General features: G+C 49.8%; 1 protein-coding gene across 1 annotated transcript in view; it reads right to left on the bottom strand.

Moving 5' to 3' along the window:
• The window catches only part of THNSL1 (threonine synthase like 1), a 101307-nt gene extending 81290 nt beyond the window's left edge, over positions 1-20017 (bottom strand). Inside the window, exon 1 of the mRNA XM_069959088.1 lies at positions 19957-20017. The gene's annotated coding sequence lies outside the window, so the exon portion shown is untranslated. The remainder of the gene's footprint in view (positions 1-19956) is intronic.
• Between the last annotated feature and the right edge of the window lie 627 nt (positions 20018-20644).

Genomic DNA, 20644 nt, shown 5'->3' with positions numbered 1-20644 from the left:
TAAAATGAGCCATAATGGAGAAATCTTCCGATACAACATAAAGCCCTTTGTTCTCAGCTGGCAGATCTTCCCCAGACAAAACTGGTTTGCAAAACTAATTTGTATGCTGGTTCTCTATTACCTTATAATTATGGACACAGCCGCGTAACCATGGGACAGCTCGGTAAATTAGGTAACCAGAAACATGTTAGGGCTATACTTACATGGAACTCTATGAAATTGTAAAATTAAAGTGCACCCCCACCCAAAGCAGAAAACGTGTCAGTGCTAACAGTACAGACCTTCCGTTGTAAGCCTTGCAATTTGTCCTTAAAGGGATAAGGGATATTCTGGTAAATATATATATTTTTTTTATTTCTTCAAACACAAACTAACAAACAATATACCCTGCTTTTATGTTCCCGTAGGACCTGAGACACTGTCATTTTCTTATCTATTTTCCTCAAATTTTCCATTTTATTAATATGTTAATTAGGTGGCTTGGTGCACCGCCTTCAGGGCACTGATTCCCCCTTATGCCCACCCCTGGTAATTGGTACACCTGGATTGGTACACCAATGGCTGTAAAAAATCATTATAAGCAGGGGGTGGGGGGGAATTAAAAAAAGATATTCTTACCTCTCCCTGTGCCCACGCTGGGCTGCATTACCAGGCTCCCATAACCCGCTGAATGTCCTCTTCTCCTTGTTTCTGGGTACATCACGACCCGGGTTGAACGTCACAAGCGGGTTGGATTAAGCCTGCTCAGCCAAAAAGTGACTGCAGCAGTGTCCTGTCCCCGTCACTGACTGAGTGAGTGGGGCATCAGCCAACCGGGCTGTGACGTAGCCGGAGGTGAGCTCAGAAAACAGCCAGCTGGGGTCCAGGAGCCGGACGCGGTGCTGTGCAGGCACTGGGACAAGTGAATAAGACTTCTTTTTTATGTTCCTCCACCCCCAGCCAGGAATAATTTATTTTTATTTTTTTTAAAAGGGGTCTTTTTTGGGGTTGACCAAATCAGCCATTGAATTAGATATGAATTTGACAGCAGACTTGGATTCCTACAAATAGGGCTGTGTATACACACGGTATACCTCCCCACATTTGCAGAGAGTGGCTCCATATATACATACACTGGACTGGGCACAGCGCACATGGTCGGTGAATGTAGAGAGCAATGATGTATTGACTATTACCATTTACCACATACTGCTCTGTACTCACTGGGCTGGAACAAAGCGGCAAGTGTTAACTAAGCATCTCTGCTTACTATACAGCAGGGACTCCTTTTCCTTGAGAGGAGTCCCTGCTCCTGTAAGTCATTTCTGTGTTTCAATATACTATAGGTACAGAGTGGTGTTAAAACTGCATATAGGACCAGAGAGTAGGTACTGAGAGGCGAGACATACACGTATGTCTTATCATTCTGTTAACATTGGCTAGGCCGGAAACAGAGTAGCAGAGTGCTACAGCGCGTGTAGGTAGGCTACCTTTGGGACCCTCTACAGTAGAGACGTTCTTCTTTGTTATGGTCTGTGCTATATCATTATTGATCCAGCTGGGGTCTTTCTAGAACCCGCCCCCCATATGATTCTGCAAGTGGGATAAACCTCTTAAAAGACTGGTGTAAAGGAACATATACACATCTCTAATGTGCATTAATAGGAATGAGCCAGAGAGCGTCGATTCGCTGGACAGCTGTGTCTGCTAATATGAGTACAACAAATTATACTCTTCACTTGTCTGAACTGAGATTACATATCCAAGAGCGGCCCCCGGGGGAAACAACCGAGGAGCTGCCAAATATGAGTAAGGCCTGGTACACTACTGGTCCGGCGTGGACAATTATAGTGATATGATATCATCAAATTGCCTCCTAGATCAGGGACTAGGCTAATAATTAGGGAAAATAATTTCTCTATCTTGGGAGCGTTTTTCCATTACTTGGCTTATTGCATTCTCCTTATCAGAAACTTACAATTACGAGACTCATTCTAATTTAAAGTGGTATTTCTAGTGTAGAAGGTTCGGGTATATTGCTAGGGTATTCTGTAGCCTTATGATGGGTGGGGGTATACTCTACCAAACTCCTATAGGTCTTAGTACTTACATACTTTCTTGGGCTATGTTCCCACATCGTAAGAGACCGGGCATTCCATGACACGGCCGGGTCACGGAACGGCCGGTCTCTGAAAAGATAATCCCGGACGGTACTGGAGTATCTGGATGATCTTTATGGCCGCAGAGTTCTTATGCGGGCGCATCCGTGCGCGCCCGCATCAGAACTCCCCACAGCACACTATGGAGCAAGCGGCCGTAGCCACTCACTCTATAGTGTGCACTGGCATGGTTTTCTACGGCCGCTATTCACTGAATAGTGACCTCAGAAAACTGACATGTCAGTTGTTTGCAGCACCGATAGGAATCCTGGCCAAGGCGTATACTATGTGTATACGCTCTGGCAGGGATCCCATAGAAGGAAAGATAACCAGGGCTGTATTAACAGCTGCTGCTGCCCTAGGCACTAAACCTGAAGACGCCCCATCTACACGCACCTATTGGCGATACCAGACCTGACCAATACCACCATACCCCCCACCCCCCTGGAAAAGACACCAGATTTACTGGCAAGTCTGAACGGGAGGAGGGAAACAAAAAATAAAAACAAAAAAAATTAGTTTTTTCTGTCCCCCTGCTCCCTGGTGCTGCACCCCTGCAAGGTGCTGCCCTAGGCACCGGACCACGGGTGCCTAATGGTAAATACGGCCCTGAAGATAACGTATATTTTGGTAATAATCTCAACCGTCATACAACGGTCGTGATTTTACGAAAATATACGTTGTGTGAACATAGCCTTTCCCTGTATAAAGGTGCTCTGCAGGGTACTACAATATAACTCTTTTAAGTGAACTAGGCTGTGCTGCAGTACCTTGCACAACAGATAGGTGGCAGTATTGGTATTGCTGTGGGGAGGGAGGGCATGTGAACACTGGGGACCCTATGATCTTGAGAAAAGGACTACCAACAGGACTGTGAGTCATGCGTAACCACCTCTCCATTCATTGTCCATACGGTACATTCGACACTTCTATAGACAATGGGGGAGATTTATCATACTGGTGTAAAGTGAAACTGGCTCAGTTGCCCCTAGCAACCAATCAGATTCCACCTTTCATTCCTCACAGACTCTTTGGAAAATGAAAGGTGGAATCTGATTGGTTGCTAGGGGCAACTGAGCCAGTTTTTACTTTACACCATGTTTGATAAATCTCCACCAATGAATAGGTTGATGGTCAAGTAGGCAAACTGTGGCTCCATTCAGAGTCAGCTTCAGGGGTCTATTTCTTAAGATTGCTGGTCGGAACCTTGTAATCAGCAACTAACCTCCTACTGTTTGTATAGGACATACATGTCCATAGTGGCAAGACCCTTTTAATTTTGAGGGTTGACATAGTCAAGTGGTGACATATTCTTGTAACTTTCTTGGAATAACCATATAAAAGGAATCCACTTATACAACTCAATCAGTAAACATCTTAAAGAGTACCACTCTAGGCACTACCACCATGTATACCACCAGGGGCGGTCTTGGCATTTCTGGGGCCCCAAGCGAAGTTATGTCTGGGCCCCCCCCCCCTCCCTCGACACGCACTCCACAACAATAGACCGCCGTGTGCTGCCCCCAGTAGTATATACCCCTTGTGTGCTTCCCCTCAGTAGTATATACCCCTTGTGTGCTTCCCCCAGTACTGTATAGACGCCTGTGTGTTCCCCTAGTTATATATAGCCCCCCGTGTGTTCCCCCAAAAGTATATAGACCTCCTGTGTGCTGTCCCAGTTGTATATAAACCCCCTGTGTGCTGCCCCCAGTTGTATATACCCCGTGTGCTGCCCCCATTTGCATATACCCCCTGTGTGCTCCCCCACTAGTATATAGACCCCCTGTGTGCTCCCTCACTTGTATATAGCCCCCCTGTGTGCTCCCTCAGTGGTATATAGCCCCCCTGTGTGCTCGACCACTTGGATATAGACCCCTGTGTGCTCCTCCAGTAGTATATAAACCCCCTGTGTGGTTCCCCCAGTAGTATATAGACCCCCTGTGTGCTCCACCAGTATTATATAGATCCCTGTGTGCTCCCCCAGTAGTATATAGACCACTGTGTGCTCCTCCAGCAGTATATAGACCCCTTGTGTGCTCCCCCAGTTATATATAGACCCCCTGTGTGCTCCCTGTTATATATAGACCCCCTGTGTGCTGCCCCCAGTAGTATATAGACTCCCAGTATGCCCCACCAGTAGAATATAGACCTTCTGTGTGTTCCCCCAGTAGTATATAGACCCCCTGTGTGCTGCCCCAGTAGTATATAGACCCCTGTGTGCCCCCCCAGTTATATATAGACCCCCTGTGTGCTGCCTCACTGGAGCACCGACACCACAAGGACAGAGCGGCCACTTGTGACTGCAGGGAAAACACTTCCTGTGGCCACAAGAGTGACTGATAGGAAGGGAGCCAATGGCTCCCACCCTGTCAGTGCTTCTGCTGCATGTAACTGTGAGCGCTCATTACGAGTGCTCATAGTTACAGTTCAGATCACAGCAGCGAGCGGGGCAGCGGCCCTGTCTAGCGGTCTTGAACACAAGAGAAGAGCGGAGCGTGGGGGCCCCCCTGGATGTTGGGGGCCCCAAGCGATTGCTTGGGGTGCTTGGTGCCAAAGACCGCTTCTGTATACCACCATTGGGCATCCTAATACGTTCGGTACATTATGACTTTGGATGGGCGCTCTTTGGATTGGCATATGTTGCGGGGCTTACGGGTCACGAGTATTCTTCAAAGAAGAAGTGTGATCATTTGTCAGTCAGAGTTACAGAGACGATGAGGCCGCACAGTCCTGGTAACTCAGGGGTTAATAGGAAACAGATTAATATAGAAGTGGAAGAGGTGATTAAGAAAATGACACTATTAAAAGGTTTCTAGGAGTGTCATGATGTTTGTCTGAAGCTGCGCTCCACCTTCACATAACAAATTCCATCCCAACCTCGTAACCATTAATAGTAGTTAATGTCTCAGCAATCTGATCAATCACCATAATATCCATTAGATGGTACTCGAGTATAGCACCGAAGACTAATACTCCAATCCATCACCATAATATCCATTAGATGGTACTCGAGTATAGCACTGAGGACTAATACTCTAATCTATGACCATAATATCCATTAGATCAGGGATGGGGAACCTTTTCCATGTCGAGGGCCGGTCGGGCATTAAAAAAATCATTCGAGAGCCGCATACTGTGCGTGGCAGTTAGTAGCGTGGGTTTGCAGCACCCTGAGCAAGGCAAAGTATTGTTCCTCTAGTTCCCCTGCTATCGTAGTTGACCCCCAGTGATGCCCCTTGTAGTCTAGCTAACCCCCAGTGATACCTCTGGTAGGCCTAGTTACAACCCCTAGTCTTGTCCCTGGTAGCCTAGTTAACGCCCCCCAGTCATGTCCCTGGTAGCCTAATTAACCCCCCAGCCATGTACCTGGTAGCCTAGTTAACCCCCCCCCCCCCAGTCATGTCCCTGGTCGCCTAATTAACCCCCCCCCCAGTCATGTCCCTGCTAGCCTAGTTAACCCCTCCCCCCCCCCCAGTCATGTCCCTGGTAGCCTAATTAACCCCCCAGCCATGTACCTGGTAGCCTAGTTAACCCCCCCCCCCCCCAGTCATGTCCCTGGTCGCCTAATTAACCCCCCCCCCCAGTCATGTCCCTGCTAGCCTAGTTAACCCCTCCCCCCCCCCAGTCATGTCCCTGGTAGCCTAGTTAACCCCCCCAGTCATGTCCCTGGTCGCCTAATTCCCCCCCCCCCCAGTCATGTCCCTGGTCGCCTAATTAACCCCCCCCCCAGTCATGTCCCTGGTCGCCTAATTAACCCCCCCCCCAGTCATGTCCCTGCTAGCCTAGTTAACCCCTCCCCCCCCAGTCATGTCCCTGCTAGCCTAATTAACCCCCCAGCCATGTACCTGGTAGCCTAGTTAACCCCCCCCCCCCCAGTCATGTCCCTGGTCGCCTAATTAACCCCCCCCCCCCAGTCATGTCCCTGCTAGCCTAGTTAACCCCTCCCCCCCCCCAGTCATGTCCCTGCTAGCCTAGTTAACCCCCCCAGTCATGTCCCTGGTAGCCTAATTCCCCCCCCCCCAGTCATGTCCCTGCTAGCCTAGTTAACCCCCCCAGGCATGTCCCTGCTAGCCTAATTACCCCCCCCCCCCAGTCATGTCCCTGGTAGACTAGTTAACCCCCCCCCCCCAGGCATGTCCCTGGTAGTCTAATTAACCCCCCCCCCCCCCCACAGTCATGTCCCTGGTAGCCTAGTTAACCCCCCCCCCAGGCATGTCCCTGGTAGCCTAATTACCCCCCCCCCCCCCAGTCATGTCCTTGGTAGCCTAGTTAGCCCCCAGTGTCTGTCCCTAGTAGCCTAGTTAACTCCCAGCATCCTCCTGTGTCTGGCAGCTGTCACAGACACAGAAAGATGCTGTGTATGCCGGCTCCTGCCCCACCAGAGCGGCGCACATCAAAGGGGAGCCGCGGGCCGCATCGTGAGGTCTCAGGGGCAGGATGCAGCCCGCAGGCCGGAGGTTCCCCAGCCCTGCATTAAATGGTACTCGAGTATAGCACAGAGGACTAATACTCTAATCAATCACTATAATATCCATTAGATGGTACTGAAATATAGCACCAAAGATTAATACTTTAATCCATCACCATATTATACATTAGATGGTACTCGAGTAGAGCTCTGAAGACTAAGGGCACTTAGTCGGAACAATTATCGTGCGGAAAATCGTTATATCATTCAAATTTAAACGATAATCGTCCCGTGTAATTGCAGGCAAAGATCGGAAGATCGTTCGTGTGTCATTGATCATTCATTTAGATCTGACCCTAAAATCATTGTTAATCGTTCACCGTAGTTGCACATTTGTTCACTAATTGTTCAGTGTAATTGCACATCGTTTCTTCTTTTGCTGGGATCAGATGGAGTAAAGGATCATAGTAACGACTATTGTTCTGTGTAATATGGTGAACGATTTAAGGTTAACAATAAACAATCTCGTTTGCGATCGTTTATTATTAATTGTTAAAAATCTCTTTGTCTAATAGGACCCTTATATGGGTCAATTTACAAATATATGGGTCCATTTAAAAATTATCTGACAGATTATCTGCCAAAGATTTAAAGCCAAAGCCAGGAATGCCAAAGCCTCATCTCAGTTTATAGTCTGTTTCTGGCTTTGGCTTCAAATCTTTGGCAGATAATCTGTCAGATAATCTTTCAGTATAAATGAATCCTAATGCTACGTTTCCACGAAACGATTATCGGGCAAATTTTCGCGATAACGATCGAATTCGAACGATAATCGTACGTGTAAATGCGGCGAACGATCGAAAAATCGTTCATTTTGATCTTTTAACATGTTCATAAATCGTCGTTCGCCAATTGCAAAAAATTTGCCGATTGTTCCGTGTAAACAGTCACCGCGCGATAGTCCGGCCGCGCGCCGCCCGCAGCCCCACCCGCCGCCCGGCCCCCGCTCGCAGCCTGGCCCCCCGCTCATCCGTAGCCCCCTGCGCCGGCTCGATCGCTGCCCCCGCCGCTCCGATCACCGGCAACAATGGCCGTACTTTGTACGGGTGGAACACTGCCTAGTGTCTTCTATGGGATCCTGGCTGGAGCGTACACACATAGTATACACTCCAGCCGGGATACCATACAGCGCCACAAACAACTGACTGACAGTTTTCTGCGGCTGCAATTTACTGAATTACTGAAAAAGACCTGTCAGTTCACACAATGAAGTGAGCGTCTCCGGCTTCATTGTGTGCTATGAGGTGTTCTGATGCGGGCGCGTGCTGATGCGCCCACAATAGAACACTGCGGCCGGAAAGATCACCCAGCCTGCAGTACCGTCCGGGATGATCTTTTCAGAGATCACGGAATGGCCGGTCTCATACGCTGTGTGAACATACTCTAAAATAGTACAGATAAGTACAGATGAGCACACGACAAATGCACCTCACACAGCTCAGTCCACTGTAGAATTGGGATGCAAGGTGATTTCTTATTGCCCAGAAAAGTTGTCACCCACTGCAGTTTTGAGAGGGCGGGCGGGGGAAGTGATTGCTTTCCTAGCAATATTTTGTATGATAGAAAAACACTTTTTAAAGGCTGACTTCCACCTGCCTGGCTGTGTATAGGTGGCGTGAAATATTTAACAGAGGAAACTCCAAGTTTTCTGGTGCTGGACAAGTGGTGATCAATAAACCCTCCATGCAGCTGTTTATAGAGAATAAGATATCATAGGTAAGGGCTACATGGAGATTTTGTGCAGCAGGGAGGGAACTGGAGGGGACAGGGAAAAAGTGGATTCATTCTGTGAACTCAGTAGCAGCTGTATAGTACTTGTAGCTACTACTGAGGAAACTCATGATAAATCCCCCTAAAGAGCTCTGGAGTTGTGACCTCCTGCCCCTGAGTGTGTCTGCTCCAGTCCAGGGGGAGGAAGCCTGATCAGGACAGAGTGCAGGAGCCCGACAGACCTGACAGGCTGATACAGCAGATACACAGCACCCGACCCACTCACTCTGATGATGATGCTTCCTCCTCCCTCCAGTCCCGACAGCTGCTTATGAGGAGGTGAGTCCTGCACATGACCAGCCCCCTGCTTCAGTGGAGGAGAGGAGGGGGGATGTGCGATCTCTGACTCATCCTGTGAGGGTCCTCAGCTCTGCAGCCGGCCGCTCAAGCGTCCAGGCAGATTGTCAGACATACAGGGGGCAGGGACCTCAGGCCCCCAATCGGCTCCAGCGTCTCCCGTGTAGCGGCAGCAGCCTGTATACGATAGAAGCAGCTGCACAAGGTTGGTTAGATCGTGAAGTGGCAAGGGAGGGCGGTCGGGCCCCTCTGACTGGCGGGCCAGGTCGCAATTGCGACCCTTGCGACCACTGTAGCTACGCCGCTGAGCCCATCTCACACATAGGTAAAATCAGTGAACGACTGGCGAATGTTTTGCGAATGACGATTTAAGAACATGTTAAAAGATCAAAATGAACGATTTATCGATCGTTCACCGCGTCTACACGTACGATTATCGTCCGAATTCGATCGTTATCGCAAAACTTTGTCCGATAATCGTTACGTGTAAATGTAGCATAAAAGGGTCTATTTACACAGAAAGATTATCTGACAGATTTAAAGCCAAAGCCAGGAATGGATTTCAAAAGAGGAAAAATCTCAGGCTTTCCCTTATGACCTGATCTCTGTTTATAGTCTGTTTCTGGCTTTGGCTTCAAATCTTTTGCAGATAATCTGTCAGATAATCTTTCTGTGTAAATAGACCCTAATGGTGCGTTTACACAGATTTATATGACAGATTGTTTAAGCCAAAGCCAGGAATGGATTTGAGAAGAGGAGAAATCTCAGTCTTTCCTTTATGACCTGTTTCCTGTTTATAGTCTGTTCCTGTCTTTGGCTTCAAATATCTGTCAGATAAATCTGTTTGTGTAAATGCACCATTACCCTAATCAATCACTATATTATCCATTGGATGATACTCAAGTATAGCACCACAAACAAGACTAATATTAATACTCTAATAAATCACAATATTAGATAGTACTAGACAAAAGCAGTGAAGACTAAGACTCTAATCAATCACCATATTACCCAATGGATGGTAATCCTGTATAGCTTTGAAGTCAAGACTAAAACTAATACTCTAATCACTCACTGTATAACCCATTGGATGATACTTGAGTATTAGCTTTGTCTCCATTGCTATTCTCATCTGACATCTATCTCCATTGGGTGCGGTAAGGTTAAGCCACTGCCAGACACCCCAAAAAATGGGGCTGTTGAAATTCAACTTACTCAAATCATCTCGCCCCCCAACTTTATCTACCGGGGAGAGTCGGGAGACTACAGTACACATTAAATAGTTGGCTGCTTGTTGGTATAGAGAAATTGAAGCAATGACAGTGAGGACTGGCACCATCAGAATAGCTCCAAGGGGCAGCTACAGGCTTTAGGTTTTAAAGGAATACCCCTTTAAGCATTATCTAACCCTATCCTTGCTTGGAGTAGATAGCTGCACAAGTCCTCCTAGGTCAGTTATTTTTATGTCACTCATAGAATATTCTTATTATTACATTGTAAATGCAAATGCTATTACAGTCGGAGTGAACATCATTATCATCCGTCCACATTCAGGTTCCTTATTCCATCTCCCTAATAAACAACATTCAAATAATTTTCTTATCCGTCCGGCAACAAATTTTACATTTGCAAAACAAGTTAACGATGTTACATAACCCGATGAGAAGCATGTACATTGTGGAAACCGCTTCACACTTGGATGGAAAAGCAGACATTGTTCTGTGTGTAGGAACAGATTAAACCCAATCAAATGTTACATAACACGGACACAAACATACACGGCCATCATCATTGTGGTCATACAGAAGGATGAAGTTTGGTATGAAAAGAATTTTTTTTCTTAAAACAGTTTAAGAAAAATTTATATGTATTTACTCCCCAAAACAACCAGAAACGTCTATAGAAACATAGAAGATTGTCGGCAGCAAAAGACTACTGGGTCCAGTCTGCCCTATTAGTATTTCCCTTCTTTTTATGTTAGGATAGATATATGTATATGTGGTGTCCCACCATGGGTGTTGCTATTGGTTACACCCTTCGAAAAAGTCTGTACTTATTGTTAGTCAGTGGTGATGAAGGTGATTATAAAGTTTCACCACTAGATGTCGCTGTATTAGATATGTGTATTCAGGTGCTGCACGGCTGAAGTGTGTAAAGGGTTGTTGTTTATTTGAATGTCACATGGGTCTGTGAACCTATAGGAATCTGTTCTTCCTCTCTTCTATCACCTCTCTCTTTACTTTTTCTATTGCACTCTTCACCCACTCACAGCGCACTTTAGAAGGAAGGAAGTCATGTGGGAGACAGGAAGAGTAGTTCAGTCTTAGTCAGAACCCCGTATGGGTAGGACATCAGACAGGACACAGCTAACAGTTTTCTTCTTAGTGACGCTACACAACACTATGCAGTGTTAGGCCCCCCTCAAGAGAGGACAATTCAGAGACAACCTCTACCCACGCCGTGAACTAGGAGAGTCACAGAGCAGGACAGTATCCACAGACAGCAGTAAGCTAGGAACTGATCCGGATAGAGCAAAGTTGCGATAAGCCTAGGAACTCTATCTCACAGCGCGGTTGTCAGCAGGGAGCCCTCAGCATTCCGCTCATCCCAGGTAACAAGGTCTGGGCCTTATGTCACCCTCTAGGATGGGTCTCCCAAATCTGGTGGGCATAAGGTGTGAAGAAAAGTCTATACATGGGCACAAGTTAGGGCTGGGCGATTAATCGAATTAATTCGATTAATCGCCCAGACAGTTAGAATCGATTTGATTTTTTGTGAAAATCGTAAATTCGATTTTCACAAAAAATCATTGCGGGCGGCGCGGTAAAGTGTCGGGTCCGGAGAGAGTTGCAGGACGGCGCGGTGAGGTGCAGGGCCGGCGGTCAGGAGAGATGTGGTACCGGCGGCTCCAGCCTCTTCACAGAGCCGCGGCTGACCTCTCCCGCCCCTTACACGTTAGTGCCGCGCTGAGCTGCGTCCCGCTCTCTTCCTGTCACACGTGCAGGTCCCGTTCTGTGGAGGAGGCGGCAGGGATCGCAGCAGAAGGAGAGAACGTCGCTGCCCGCTGTACAGCTCCAGGACCCGCAGCGACGTTCTCTCCTTCTGCTGCGATCCCTGCCGCCTCCTCCACAGAACGGGACCTGCACGTGTGACAGTAAGAGAGCGGGACGCAGCTCAGCGCGGCACTAACGTGTAAGGGGCGGGAGAGGTCAGCCGCGGCTCTGTGAAGAGGCTGGAGCCGCCGGTACCACATCTCTCCTGACTGCCGGCCCTGCACCTCACCGCGCAGTCCTGACACTTTACCACGCCTGCCTAGTCCCCCTCAGCTGCCCCATACCCCCTCAGTGTCCCCTCAGCTGCCCCATACCCCCTCAGTGTCCCCTCAGCTGCCCCATACCCCCTCAGTGTCCCCTCAGCTGCCCCATACCCCCTCAGTGTCCCCTCAGCTGCCCCATACCCCCTCAGGTGCCCCATACCCCCTCAGTGTCCCCTCAGCTGCCCCATACCCCTGAGTGACCCCCAGCCGGCTTCATATCCCTCAGTGACCCCCAGCCTGCCCCATACCCCTCAGTGACCCCCAGCCTGCCCCATACCCCTCAGTGACCCCCAGCCTGCCCCATACCCCTCAGTGTCCCCTCAGCTGCCCCATACCCCTCAGTGACCCCCAGCCTGCCCCATACCCCTCAGTGACCCCCAGCCTGCCTCATACCCCTCAGTGACCCCCAGCCTGCCTCATACCCCTCAGTGACCCCCAGCCTGCCCCATACTCCTCAGTGTCCCCTCAGCTGCCCCATACCCCTCAGTGACCCCCAGCCTGCCCCATACCCCTCAGTGACCCCCAGCCTGCCTCATACCCCTCAGTGACCCCCAGCCTGCCCCATACCCCTCAGTGACCCCCAGCCTGCCTCATACCCCTCAGTGACCCCCAGCCTGCCCCATACCCCTCAGTGTCCCCTCAGCTGCCCCATACCCCTCAGTGACCCCCAGCCTGCCCCATACCCCTCAGTGACCCCCAGCCTGCCTCATACCCCTCAGTGACCCCCAGCCTGCCCCATACCCCTCAGTGACCCTTAGCCTGCCCCATACCCCTCAGTGACCCCCAGCCTGCCCCATACCCCTCAGTGACCCCCAGCCTGCCTTATACCCCTCAGTGACCCCCAGCCTGCCTCATACCCCTCAGTGACCCCCAGCCTGCCCCATACCCCTCAGTGACCCTTAGCCTGCTTCATACCCCTCAGTGACCCCCAGCCTGCCTCATACCCCTCAGTGACCCCCAGCCTGCCCCATACCCACTCAGTGACCCCCAGTCCACCCCATACCCCCTCAGTAGTACTACTACACCCATCATCTATACCTGTACTACTACCACACTCCTCATCTTTACCTGTACTATTACACCCCTTATCCACTATACCCTCACTACTACTCCCTACCTAGATGAAGGCACAAAGAAGATCGCCTATACTATATGGGTGTAACGCCTGGAGTAGTGGATCCACTGGACCGGCACCAGCGCTGGCACAAACCTCACCAGGGAGCGGAGTCTAAGGGGCCGCTGGTTTTCACCAGAGCCCGCCGCAAGGCGGGATGGACTTGCTGCGGCAGGCGACCCCCAGGTCGCTACCCCTGGCTTGGTTGCTGGTGACGGCAGGCGAGGCGTGGCAGGAGCAGTAGGCAGGAGATGGCACTGGCAAAGGTCTGCAGGTGAGAGCGCACGTGACAGGCTGAACGCAGGAACAGATGGAGTGACAGGGAAACAGGAACCAGGAACAGGGACTAGGGACCGGGTAACGGATAGGACTCAGGAACAGGGACTGGGACCAGGTAACAGATAGGACTCAGGAACAACAGGGGGCTGGGCCAAACGCTATGGGAAGCATGTAGAGGCTCCAACACTAAGGACAGGGCATGCTGGGATTTATAGGGGAGTGATTGGGTGCAACTACCAATTAGGAGCGCACTGCCCCTTTAAATCTGAGACAGCCGGCGCGCGCGCGCCCTAGGAGGCGGGGACGCGCGCGCCGGCCGGCACAGCGGGAGACAGGAGCGTGGAGAGGTGAGGCGCCCCCCGGGGCCGAGGTGACAGCAGCGCCGGGTCCCCGACTATGGACACCGGCTGCTGCATAGGGCAGGTAGCGGTCGCGGCGGCGGCCCGGAACGCGGGACGCCGCCGCGGCCGTAACAGTACCCCCCCCCTTTGGCCTCCCCCTCTTTCTTGCCTGCAAATGGCACAGGAAGCCACAAAGTCTTTGACATCTTGGGATAGGCTGGGCCACCAGGAGTGGCGAGAGATCCGTTGGCCGGTCTTACGGACTCCCGGGTGCCCGGCCTCCAACGAGGAATGTCCCCAGTTCAAAATACCTCTTCGAAGCGCAGGGTGAACATGAGTCTTTCCGGGGGGTACTCTCTGAAGAGTGGAGGTGACGACTGGTACTAGGCGATCAGGCGGTATAACGTGGCAAGGGACCTTCTGTAAGTTCTTCCGGTGGTGAGAGGACACGACCTTAGTCTTGGGTACGGGGAGAGGGTACACCTCGGCAGAGAAGGCATCCGCCGAGTCTTGGTCTTCTGCCGGTAGGCCGGATAGAGGCTTGGCCGGGACAGGAAATGACAAAATACACTTGGTCTGAGGTGACTTGAGACACTGGTGGGAACAGTCCTGACCCCAACTGAGAATCTCCCCGGTTCTCCAGTCCAGCTGAGGGGCATGTTCTTGTAGCCACGGGAGTCCCAGGAGGACCGCGGGGGAAGAATGGGGCAGAACGTAGAAGGATATCTCCTCTTGATGTGAAGGACCCACCTGGAGGACTAAAGATGCGGTCTGGTAGTACACACGGTCGGTAAGAATTTCGCCCGTGACCGAGGAGATAGTCAGGGGCCTGGCTAGTCGGGTCACGGGTAGCCGCCATCTTTGGACCAATGTTGCCGCAATAAAACTGCCTGCTGACCCAGAATCGAGGAAGGCAGTAGTCAGATGATTTTGTCCTGAGGGAGTCCGGATGGAAACTGGCATAGACAGACTTGGAATGGTGGCATTTACACCTAGGGACACCTGTCCCACCGGACCTAGGTGCGAGCATTTTCCGGATGTTTGGGGACGTAGGGGACATCCCAGCCGGAAGTGATCGGAACCACCGCAATAGAGACAGAGATTCTGCTCCAGGCGCCGGATTCTTTCATCAGGCGTCAGGTGAGCCCGTTCCACCTGCATAGGAATCTCAGGAGAGGGTTGGGACATCGAAAGGTCAGGATTCTGGAAAACTGGCGCCAGCTGGGGATGGCGACGGGAACGGGTTAGTAAATGTTCATGCCGAACCTCCTCCTCCCTCTCCGAAAAACGAGTATCAACTCGGGTGGCCAGTAGAATGAGTTCGTTCAGGGAGGTAGGCAGGTCTCGGGCAGCGAGCACGTCTCTCACACGACTAGACAGGCCCTTCTTGAAGGTGGCCAATAGGGCGGCCTCGTTCCAGTCCAATTCAGCTGCCAGGGTGCGGAACTGGATGGCGTAGTCACCAACAGAGGAGCTGCCTTGAGAGAGGTTGAGGAGAGCAGTCTCGGCTGAAGAAGCACGGGCAGGTTCCTCAAAGACGGAGCGAAACTCGAATAGGAAGGCCCGGAGATTGGCAGCAACAGGATCATCTCGGTCCCACAGTGGCGTGGCCCAGGCCAGGGCTCTACCCTCTAATAGGCTGATGATGAAAGCCACTTTAGAGCGCTCGGTGGAAAACTGACTACTCAAAAGTTCAATGTGCATGGTGCACTGAGTCAGGAATCCTCTGCACAACTTAGAGTCCCCAGAGTACTTGCTTGGGAGGGCCAGTCGGAGTGAAGAAGCAGCGTCAGGAGATGGTGTGCGCTGGGCAGTAGTCTGCTGCTGTAAGGCGGCAGTGAGTTGCTGGATCTGCTGTGACTGTTTCTGGATTTGTTGAGCCTGTTGCGCGACCACTCTGGCGACGTCACGGAGATCTGGCACCTCGCCGGGATCCATGGTTGGAGCCTACTGTAACGCCTGGAGTAGTGGATCCACTGGACCGGCACCAGCGCTGGCACAAACCTCACCAGGGAGCGGAGTCTAAGGGGCCGCTGGTTTTCACCAGAGCCCGCCGCAAGGCGGGATGGACTTGCTGCGGCAGGCGACCCCCAGGTCGCTACCCCTGGCTTGGTTGCTGGTGACGGCAGGCGAGGCGTGGCAGGAGCAGTAGGCAGGAGATGGCACTGGCAAAGGTCTGCAGGTGAGAGCGCACGTGACAGGCTGAACGCAGGAACAGATGGAGTGACAGGGAAACAGGAACCAGGAACAGGGACTAGGGACCGGGTAACGGATAGGACTCAGGAACAGGGACTGGGACCAGGTAACAGATAGGACTCAGGAACAACAGGGGGCTGGGCCAAACGCTATGGGAAGCATGTAGAGGCTCCAACACTAAGGACAGGGCATGCTGGGATTTATAGGGGAGTGATTGGGTGCAACTACCAATTAGGAGCGCACTGCCCCTTTAAATCTGAGACAGCCGGCGCGCGCGCGCCCTAGGAGGCGGGGACGCGCGCGCCGGCCGGCACAGCGGGAGACAGGAGCGTGGAGAGGTGAGGCGCCCCCCGGGGCCGAGGTGACAGCAGCGCCGGGTCCCCGACTATGGACACCGGCTGCTGCATAGGGCAGGTAGCGGTCGCGGCGGCGGCCCGGAACGCGGGACGCCGCCGCGGCCGTAACAGTGGGGGCACAGAGTACATAGGGCACATATTTGGGAAAACTACTTATATGGGGCACACAATGTGTTTGTCTACTACATGGGGGCACAGGAGGAGCACTGTTACACTGGGAAACAATATAGTTGTCTCAAACGTCAATAAAATCGTATCTGATGCTGCAGGGAGAAAAATGTCCTATTTATTTAGCAAAAACAAAAAAATCGAGATTTAAATCGAGAATCGTCCAAAATTTTTTAAAAATCGAGATTTTATTTTTTGGCCATATACCCAGCCCTAGCACAAGTATTCTGTTCTTCTTCTTCTTCTTCTTTTTCTTCTTCTTCTTCTAAGTATTCTTCTACCTCATCCTCCAACATCCCGGCAGAGCACAGTACTACTTGGGTTGAGACTCTCACAACATCCTCCTCTCTGCTGCTCTGCTTCTTTGTATCACTTAACACGCTACTCAGTCAGCACGACTGTGCTCTCTACTACATTCCTACTGCAGATCTGGTTATTGCACTATCCGGTGTCTTATCTAGTGTTTTATTAAGGGAACTATCAAGTGTAACTTATCTTGTCAAAGTAAAGCTGTATAACTTGCTGCACACAAGTACCTTCCAAGTAAAACCAAACTTATTTATGATAAAAAGACTCTGTGATTCTTCAACCCACACCGACACAATGTACACTACATCCTTGGGACATTTCCCCTTTCTGTGGGTGGAAGTTCCAATAGTCTGGGAAGGTCACTGCACCACTCTGGCCATCCGTGACTACACTATCCCAAGGGACGCCGTAGCAGCCCGGCAGGACACTGACCACAGGGAAAAAGGGTACAACCGGCCTTCTAAACTAGAAGCAGGCGTGCCATCACACCTGTGTGCCCAACTGGCACTGGCGTCACAAAATAATCTCTGCCAACCACCACCAGAGTGGCGTCACACATCACCATCTAGCAAGTGACCGGCCGATCCTCCGACACAACATCACCGGGGCATACACCACTTATATACTAGGCAGGTTTATAGTCATGTATTGTAGATTTACCAACCACATCTGCTGGAAGTTTACTCCAAGCATCTACTTCTCTTTCATTAAAGTAATATTTTCTCTTGTTTCTTCTGATCTTTCCCCCAACTACCCTCTCACTGCGTCCTCTTGTTCTTGAATTCAGTTTTTTTTAACTAAAAAACTGAACCCTATTTAGTCCTTTAACATACATAAAGGGGTTATCCAGCGCTACAAAAACATGGCTACTTTTCCCCTCTCTTGTCTCCAGTTCAGATGAGGTTTCCAATTAAGCTCCATTTACTTAAATGGAAATTCATTTCAAAACCCCACCCAATCTGGAGACAAGAGTGGTGCAAAAGTGACCATATTTTTGTAGCACTGGATAACCCTTTTAACCCATAGCTGCACCAGGACTTTACTGAACGTCCTCGTGCCGCTATGGGAGTTCAGAGGGGGATCGCGCGGCAACCCCCCCTCTGAACTGCCGCGATCCCGGGTGCCGCATGTAGCCCTGGATCGCGGCTATTAGCGGGCACGGTCCGATCGCCGTGCTAATTAAGTACTTAGAAGCAGCTGTCAAAGTTGACAGCTGCTTCTAAATACTTGCTCATCTCCATCCCTGTTGGTCTAGTGGGGGGATCGCCCCCCTGCGGTGCGATTGCGGGGGGGCGATCCCCGCATCCATCCCGGGCCGGGGTCTGCGCCGTAATGGCGCTGATCCCGGCTCGGCATTCTATTGCTTTTGGCTGCAGCAGCCAAAAGCAATAGAACACCGATCTCATGGATTCACGCAGTATAACTATACTGCATGGATCTCTATGAGAGATCATAGTGCACATACTAGAAGTCCCCCAGGGTATATAACCCTAACCCCAGGGGGGCTTCTAGTATATGTGTAAAGTAAAAGAAAAATGTATTTTTAATAACACAAAACCCCCTCCCCTAATAAAAGTCTGAATCACCCCCCTTTCCCCATTTTATAAATAAAAATAAATAAATTAATTAATAAACAAACATGTTTGCTATCGCCGCGTGCGTAATCGCCCAAACTATTAATTAATCACATTCCTGATCTCACACGGTAAACGGCGTCAGCGTAAAAAAATCCCAAAGTGCAAAATTGCGCATTTTTGGTCGCATCAAATCCAGAATAATTGTAATAAAAAGCAATCAAAAAGTCGCAATCAAGGTACCGATAGAAAGATCACATCATGGCGCAAAAAATGACACCTCACACAGATCCATAGACCAAAGGATAAAAGCGCTATAAGCCTGGGAATGGAGCCATTTTAAGGAACATATATTTTAAAAGGTTTTAATTTTTTACAAGCCATCAAATCAAATAAAAGTTATACATGTTACATATCGTTGTAATTGTAACAACTTAAGGAACATATATAACGAGTCAGTTTTACCCCAGGGCGAACGGAGTAAAAAAAACCCCCCCCCCCCCCCCCAAATAAAAAAAAAAAACATTTTTTTTTTCAATTTCACCACACATATAATTTTTTTCTGGTTTCCCGGCACATTTTAGGCAAAAATTACATCTGCCATAGCAAAGTACAATATTAGTTGCGCAAAAAATAAGGGCTCATTTGGGTCTCTAGGTGGAAAAATGCAGGCGCTATGGCCTTATATACACGAGGAGGGAAAAACGAAAGCGCAAAAATTAAAACTGGCTGTGTCCCCTAAAGGTTAAAGGTTTTCATCATGTCCCCCCGTTCCCTTCTTTCCTACAAACTATACAGATTATAAAGACGACAGACTATGAAGATGCTACTTTAATGGGCCTAGCTTTTTAATTTTGTTGGGCTCCTAAATTAATATTTCAAGTTTTTCCCCACAATCCTATAATCTATAGTAAAAAAAAAAAAAGAGGTGTTGAGCGGACTTGGCAAAAGTTTGGGTTTGGCAACGTTCGTCCACACTCGACATTTGACTCCCAGTGCTGGAAAACATGGATACAGCCATTTGATTCTTAACATGTTAATAAATCACCTTATTTACCAAAAGTGGCTCCTTATCCCAGAAAAAACAGCTGTAAAGTCTTGGCCAGTACTGCCGTCCTTAATAGGGGTCTTCTGTTCACTGCCTGTTGTTAGGGAAAATATGTCTCTGGTAATAGCTAGAGCAGGACAAAACCCATATGTGAGAGATGGTTCTTATCAAATGCTATGGGGGAGAGCTTAAAGGGGTTATCCAGCGCTACAAAAACGTGGCCACTTTCCCCCTCTCTTGTCTCCAGATTGGGTGGGGTTTGGAACTCGGTTCCATTGAAGTAAATGGAGCTTAATTGCAAACTACACCTGAATTGGAAACAAGAGTGGGGCAAAAGTGGCCATGTTTTTGTAGCGCTGGATAACCCCTTTAAGAAAACTCTAGGCTATGTACCTGCAAACTGAGCAAGTGTGCCTGCACAACCTACAATGTTCCTGAAACTAAATCACAACTTCCCTCTCATCTCTCATCAGCCACAAAGCTCTGGGCAGCTGTTTCTTAAAGTGAAATAGTCACCCCCTTACTATGTGTGCGGTTCTCCGCGCTATACACAAGCTTGGATCCTGCATATTCGATATATACCTGTATAGAACTTGTCTGTGTCTTCTTTCTGTCTACAATCACTTCATTTCATCAGTAGACAGGGTCACCTGGGTGGGGCTTTCTGGCAGTTGGGCCCTCTCTCCCAGCCAGGAGATGGAGCCCAACTGCCTTGAAGCCACGCCCAGGTGACACTGTCCACTCATGAAGTGAAGAAAAAGTAAGGGGGTGGCAGTATTAGTCTTCATTAGTCTTCATAAAAAACTTTTGACATGTCAGAGAGACATGTCAAAGGTTTTGATTGGCCCAGGTCCAGATCCATACCGATCATGAGAACCAGCGCAGTCCGCTCCCTGCTCTGTGTCAGCAAAATCAGTTAGGCTCCATAGACTTTTATTGACTATCAGTCAGAGCCTGACTGATCACGTGACACAGAGCCAGGAGAGGACCACACTTAGTGACTGCTTCTCATGAATGGAGTGTTCAGACCCGGACCGATCAAAACTTTTGACATGTTTCTGTGACATGTCAAAAGTTCTTTATGGTGACAGCGACCCTTTAAATATCAGTGTATATCCTGCTGTATACTGTGGGGGAGATTTATCAAACATGGTGTAAAGTGAAACTGGCTCAGTTGCCCCTAGCAACCAATCAGATTCCACCTTTCATTTTCCAAAGAGTCTGTGAGGAATGAAAGGTGGAATCTGATTGGTCGCTAGGGGCAACTGAG

This window comes from Dendropsophus ebraccatus, chromosome 2 (assembly GCF_027789765.1).
Source record: "Dendropsophus ebraccatus isolate aDenEbr1 chromosome 2, aDenEbr1.pat, whole genome shotgun sequence".
In the NCBI taxonomy this organism is placed as follows: Eukaryota; Metazoa; Chordata; class Amphibia; order Anura; family Hylidae; genus Dendropsophus; species Dendropsophus ebraccatus.
The sequence above is the reverse complement of the archived record's forward strand: the minus strand, read 5'-3'. Positions and strand labels throughout refer to the sequence as shown.